Source organism: Vombatus ursinus, unplaced genomic scaffold (genome assembly GCF_900497805.2).
Source record: "Vombatus ursinus unplaced genomic scaffold, bare-nosed wombat genome assembly UNPS02014926.1, whole genome shotgun sequence".
NCBI lineage: Eukaryota > Metazoa > Chordata > Mammalia > Diprotodontia > Vombatidae > Vombatus > Vombatus ursinus.
Window position 1 is genome coordinate 551081 of NW_020954704.1, and position 7274 is coordinate 558354.

Consider the following 7274-nt stretch of genomic DNA (forward strand, 5'->3'; position numbering starts at 1 on the left):
CTCATAAGAACCATTTATATTTGTTTTGGCAGAGTTTTGTTCTTGAAAATTTCTCATCCCTCTTGGGACAACTTCTATAGAATTTTAGGCCATGGATTACACTTGACCTTTCTCTGAACTCTGATACCCACTCTTCTAAAGTCTAAGAAATGTATCAGACTCTGCCCAATATTTCCCTTCCTCATCCATCATAGACTTAAGATGGCATGGTGATTGTTTCAGTAATTTCTTCTTTGGCAAATGGTTCCATATTTGTCACAATCATGTTCAGAATGATCATTTCCCTGTTGCTTTTTATACCTTCTGAAGAATGAATTTATCAAGTCAACAAACATTTACTTACTGTTATGCTAAGCATTGTGTTAGGATATGGGAATACCAACAGGAAGGAAGGAACCAAGCATTTATTAAGTGCCTACTACTGTACTAAGCACTTTACAAGTATCTCATTGGATCCTTATGACAACCCTGTGAGGTAGGTGTTATTATTATCCCCATTTTACAGTTGAGGAAACTGAAGCAGACAGGTTAAATGATTTGCCTGGAGTCACATAGCTAATAAGTGTCTGAGGCTGGACTTGATCTCAGTCTTCCTAATTCCAGACTCGGTGCTCTACTGTAATAACTAGTTGCAGGAAAAATCAGTCCTTGCCCTCAAGGAGCTTACATTCTAATGGGGGAAGATAATACATTAAAAGGAGATGAAAAGGAAGGGGGAGAAGAGATGGAGATACTTGGCTCAGGGCATTGTTTAAAAAGTCTGAGACAGTCAGGTGTGCTGCTCTGAGAGGAATAAAGACATGGCTGTTCCCTGGGCTTTTCCCTTAAACTAGAAGGTCTAGGAGGAATCAGCCAATTAGAGAGAGAGGCTGTAGGGACTGGAGTATATTTCCATTTATGTGAAGATCATGGGTAGGATATTGGGTGGAGGGAGCTTTTAGGCTACAAAGATTTTTGAGGGTGTTGTAGGAAAGGACCAGGAGAGTCAAGAATGCAACCTGGACAATAGTGAAGAGATGGCTGGCCTGGGCCTCTTCCTTAAAATGGATCAAGGGGAGTCAAGAATTTCCCACGTCCTTTGCTTTTAATAGAGAGAGAGCAGGTATTTGAATAGCTAAAATCTCCACATTTCTACTGCTTTCATGCCAACTAGATGAACTGCTTCTAGAACTTATCATCTAGTTCCTCCTTCTGGCTGAGTGGCCTGTGACATAGTCTCACCATAGTATTTCCTCCATTCAACCTCACCCAAACCAATATCATTCTCCCTTCTCATTTTTGGATTTCCACATATCGTATTAACGATACAATGCTGTTTTGTTGCCCCCTTTTATATAACTTGTTCCTTTTAAATAAAGCATGCTTTTCCATTGCCATATTCTCGTTAAAAGTTACATACCACCAAGTTTCAGTGATGTCTATCTCTGCATTGAAACTTCTAGTTTACTTTAGGACAGTAGGAAAATGAATCAGGAAATCTCTGATCAAGTTGATGAGTTCCTCAGCTTGATGAAATTATGGGGCATTGGTCTTTGGAAGTACCCTAAGAGGTATTTCTCCACTGAATATCAGCTTGCCCACTGGTACCACATTTACTAGATTATAGAGACAGAGGAAACCTCCTGATGACTGGCTAAGAATCAATCGTGCTTCCCCATGATCTATAAAAATAGTTGGTCTCCCTTGCTCCGTTCAGAATTTTTTCTTCTCCTTTTCATTTTATGCCTTTTTATGGGGTGCATCAAGGGCAAGAAGGAGGGGATTTCCCCTCTCCCCCAAGGAGCAGTTAACAATGATTTGCAGCTGAAGCATATGGTGAGAGTCATGTACTTGCACGAAGCCTGAGAAGGCAGTTCAAAGACAGTTTCTGAATTCTAATATTCTGTGTAGAAGAAGAGGGATTTTGAATTCTCTAGGTAGAAAGATCTTGGATTCTAGTATTCTAATCCAAGAAGGGACATTTTCCCAGGCAGCACTAGCCATGGAGTTGTCTTGTAGGTAACTCCAAGTTAGAGTTTAGGGACTGAAACCTCTGAAGAGAGATTTCTTGAATCCTGTTTTGAGAGAAGGAGGGTGGTCCACATCATCTGTGCAGTGTCCCGCTTAGAATGCAAAGCTAGTGAATTTCAAGGACAGTGCAGGTTTGACAGGGTATTGACTGTTCAGTAGACCCCAAAGTATGTTAACCATTGGAGAAGGCTAAACTACAGGGTGTCACCGTGAGTCTGGAAGGGACTGTTTACGATCTTATAGGAGAAAGGGATTTTACTGGAACGTCATGGTGTTTTTCCAAATTTCCTTTCAAAAGAGTTGATGGGATATTTGGGTGCTTCATATATTTCTGTATCTATTTATGTACTCTGCTGAGTCTTTTGTACTTTTTTTGGGGTGAAATTTAAGCTGTCTCATACTAGATATGCCTTTAATACCTACAATGCCTACATGAGGGCTGGATAACCTTTTATTCATATTTGGCTAATTTTTACTCACTATACCCTGAGTATATTAAGAGATTTTCCCGGAGCAATTCCAGGTGGGGGCTCCCAGGATTGGACCTGGTTCTTGTGAACCCAGAGCCTTGGAGCAGTGGCTGGGTGTATAGACGTTTAAAGGCATGAGCTTCCTGGACATTGTCTCCTGTGAATTACTAGGCATCTCCACATTCATTAATGTCTGCAAAAGTGGCATTCAAGTGTTCAGTGTTATTATTAACTTAATGTGTTTGTTTAAAAAGGGGGAGGCTGCCCAATTCCAGTGTATTTCTTGTGAGCTGACAGCCAGCCAGGTTTGATGGGAAATCCTGTAGATTGTTTCCACATGGGAGTTTACAACACAAATAATTTGTTGCAATGGTAGGAGGCCTTGGAGGCAAGTGATGATAGTTTTTGTTGATGGATTTTGCAGCCCTCCATATGAAATACAGAAGTATTTCCTGGGTGGGGGTAGTTTTTGTGGGAGCAGGAGGGAGGCCAGAGGCAGATCTGGCATGGCAGGAGGCTATCTTGAGGTTGTCCATGTACAGGCCAAGCTCCCTCCTCCTTTTTGTCCCAAAGACCATGCATGCACAAACCACAGACATCCCTAAAGCACACTATACAATGTGACTTTGAACAGATAGCCCACAGGGCACATGCAGCTGCGTGTGCTGCTTATGCCCATAAGACTTACGCAATACACATAGGTAGAGTACTCCCACATATGCACATCTCCTATTTCACACAGGTATGTTATAAGCAACCAAAGCACAATTTTAGCTGAACCTGTTTAAGAGGTAGCTGTAAAATCAGGATCCCATATTCCAGAAGACTAATGTTGCATTTGAAACCTGGTTACATGACAACAGGCTTATGAAAGAATGAAAAAAGTCAGTGGAACCAAACCTAAGCGTGAGCAGACAGCTCCGCACTCACTATTCTCAGTTTCTACCATAGCAGGACTAGCCATCTTTTGTCTCCAGCTCCCTCCCTTCCTTCTCTCCCCATGTTCTTTGATCTCTTCTGGCTTTCCTTTCTCTGAGAACTGTTGTGTTCTTCTCCATTAACTCCTAGAGCCAATTCCTCTGGACCTTGGCCTTTGGAGGATGATGGCGTCCAGTGTGGAGGCCCTTACACTGCCATAGTAGGTGAGAGTATGGTGTGGGGATCCTTGACCAACCAATCAGAGGGTAGGAAGATGTTGATATTGAGTTGTGGATATTGTCTCCAACACAATTTCATCATCCCTTTCATTGATTACCACCCAACAACCCCCACCCCACTCAACCCTTCCCAGAAGCTGTGCAAGTTCCTATTTGTTGTTGTTGAGTTGTTTCAGTTGTGTCCAACTCTTTGTGATCTCATTTGGGATTTTCTTGGGATTCTCCAGCTCATTTTACAGGTGAGGAACTGCGGCAAACAGGGTTAAATGACACAGGGTTAAGTCACACAGCTAATAAGCGTCTGAGGCTAGATTTGATCTCAGGAAGATGAATCTTTATGTTACCAAACCCAGCGCTCTATCCACTGCTTCATGTATATGCCCTGCAAATTCCCAGCCTCTCCTCTCAAGAAAGATGATGGCAAGAATCTTTCCAATAATGACTGTGAGAGAGATCTCTTTGTGATTGTCACAGGGTAGCCTGTTTTCTTTTCTTTTATAGAGATGGACAATGGGGGCATCCTTGATCTACTGAGGGATAACTTCCTCTTGTCATATAATCTGAAAATGATTTCAGTCAGCTTCTGCATGAGCAGTGGACCCACTTATCTAAAAAAATTAGATGAGAGATCCCCAAAGTATTACTCAGGCTCCACATAATAGAAGGGAGCCTCTGGCATAAGATTCATAATTTTTCCTTAATATATTAAGATAGTTTAAGAAGAATCAAGTAGCTGAAGTATATATTCATAATTTTACTTCTTACGAATGGCTTTCTACTTCCATAGATGCCTTGCTCTAATATTGTATCGTAAAACAGAGGTGAGTTTTTGTTTTTTAACGTTATGGCTAGGTAATAAAAGTTGAACAAAGCAGTCTATTTTCTGAGGTTCAGTCCAGTTTATTAGGGAAAGGCTCTTTACCAGGTTGGATACTAGGTGATATATAAGTATATATATACACATATACATACATACATACATATATGTGTGTGTATATATATGTATATACATACACACACACACACATATTTGGCAATGGAAACTTCTTAGATAAAGAAAAAATACAAAATATCTCCCAGTCCTATGTGACCTTTTCTGCTTTTGCAGTGATAGTGGTAGAAAATGAGGCATAAGGGACTAAGAATCACAGAATGTGAGAGTTGCTAGGGACCCTTAATGGCCGTCACATTTAACTCATCAACAAAAGAAATCCCCACTAGAACATGCACAACAAGGAGTTATTTATCTTGTATTTGAAGACCTCCCAGGAGGAGGAACCCATTTCCTCCCAAGTCATCCCATTCCATTTTTAGACTATTCTGATTGTTAGGAAGATTTCCTGATATCAAACTAGATCTGCCTGTTTACAATGTCCACTCTTTGCTCCTGGTTCTGCCCTCTAATTCCTGCTTCATATAACAGCTCTTCAATTACTTGAACACAGCTATCATATCCCCTTCCCCCACTCCAGTCTTCTCCAGACAGAACATGCCAGTTCTTCCAATGGATTTTCATGTAATATAGACTTATATTCACCATCCTGGCTGCCCTCCTCTGGACACTCTCCAACTTATCAATGGCCTCCTTAAACTGTGGTGTCCAGAACTGAACACAATACTCTAAATGGGTTTTGATGAGGGCTGGGTCCAGTGGCATTGTCACCTCCCTTTTCCTGGAATTCATGCAGCCTAAGAATTCCTTAAGCTTTTTTTTTTTTTGGCTGCCACGTCACAATGCTGACTCATACTGAACTTGCACTCCCCTAAAACTCCTAAATCTTTTTCAGAACACCTGCTGTGTAATCATGATTCCTTCATATTCTACTAGTAAAATTGATTTTTTTGGGAGGGTAAGACTTTACATTTATCCCTATTGAATTTAATCTTTATAGATTTAGCCCCACCAACTCATCTTCTACTAGTAAAATTTATTTTTTTTTGAGGGGGCATGACTTTACATTTATCTCTATTGAATTTAATCTGTATAGATTTAGCCCCACCAACTCATCTTCTACTAGTAAAATTGATTTTTTTGGGGGGGCATGACTTTACATTTGTCCCTATTGAATTTAATCTTTATAGATTTAGCCCCACCAACTCTCTAACCTGTCAAGATCTTTTTTGGGTTATGAGTCTGTGATTCAGTGAGTTCACTGTCCCTCCCAGCTTTCTGTCAACTGCAAATTTAATGGGTATGGTATCTATGCCTTTATCCAAGTCATCAATAAAATATTAAACAGCACAGGGCCAAGCACAGATCCCTCGGGCACTCCCCTGGAGACCTGCCATGTTGACATTGAACCAGCAATAGCTACTCTTTAAATCTGCCCATTGAAATAATTCTGCATTCATCTAATTGCCTTGGTGCCTAATCCAGATCTCTCCATGTTCTCCACAAGAATGGTAAAAAATAATATATCAAAGTTCTTGCTAAAATATAGGTGAGCTACATCTCCAACATTTCCCTAACATACTAGTTTAGTCATCCTGTCAAAAAAAAGAAATAAAGTTAGTCTGGCATGAACTGTGGGTCTTTTTTTAAAACTTGATTGTATTTTATTTTTAATTCCAAACTTTCTCTGCCTCCTTCTCCTCCCGCACCCATTGAGAAGGCAAGAAAAACAAAACCTATTACAAGTAAGTACAGTCAAGCGAAGCTAATTCCCTCATTAGCCATGTCAAAAAAAAAAGTAAAAAGAGAAAACGAAAAAATAGAAAATATGCTTCGATCTATACTCTTAGTGGTGATTGTCATCTTGGTTCTTTGTAATCCTTGCTTCCCTTTCTGAGTGTTCATCAACAATGTCTTTAATGAGCCATTCTAGAATTTTCCCGGTTACCAACATCAAAGTTACTTGCCTGTAGGTTGCAGCTGCTGTTTGCTTCCCTTTTTGGAAACTGGCACATTTGCTCTTTTCTAGTCTTGTGGCACTTTTATCATTTCCCTTGATAGTTCAAAGATCACTAACAGTAGTTCAGCAATCATATCTGACCGTTTTTTCAGTACCCAAGGATGTGGTTCATTTGGGTCAGGTGACTTGAAGTTAAATGATCTCTTACCCTCTCCTTATGTGTCTTAATTATCAACTCCCTGCATTTTTTTGTTCTGTCATTTCCATTTCAGAAGCCATTTGTGGTGGAGAAAACAGAAGCAAAATTAAAATTGAGCAGCAACTCCTTCTTTCTGTTGTAAGTTGTTATCATCCCATCCACCCCAAATAAAGGTTCTAGGCAGCTTGGTGGTAGAATGGATAGAGCAGTAGGCCCGGAGTCAGGAAGATGTGAGTTCAAATCTGGCCTCAGATACTTAATAGCTCTGTGACCCTGGGTAAATCACTTACCCTTGGTCGGCCTTAGTTTCCTCATCTTAAAATGGGGACAATAACAGCACCTATCTCCCAAGATCATTGTGAGGATCAAATGAGATTATGAAGCACTTAACACAGTGCCTGGCACAGAGTATTATATAAATATTAGTTATCATCATCATCATCATCTTTTCTTTAATCTTATCTTTTTCTTTCAATATTAACTTCAAAAAAAAAATCACAACCCTTTTTAATGTCCTTAGCTTTGCGTACTAACCTCAGTTCATTCTGAGCTTTAGCTCTGATGCTGTTTTTTACAGGCTTGTGCT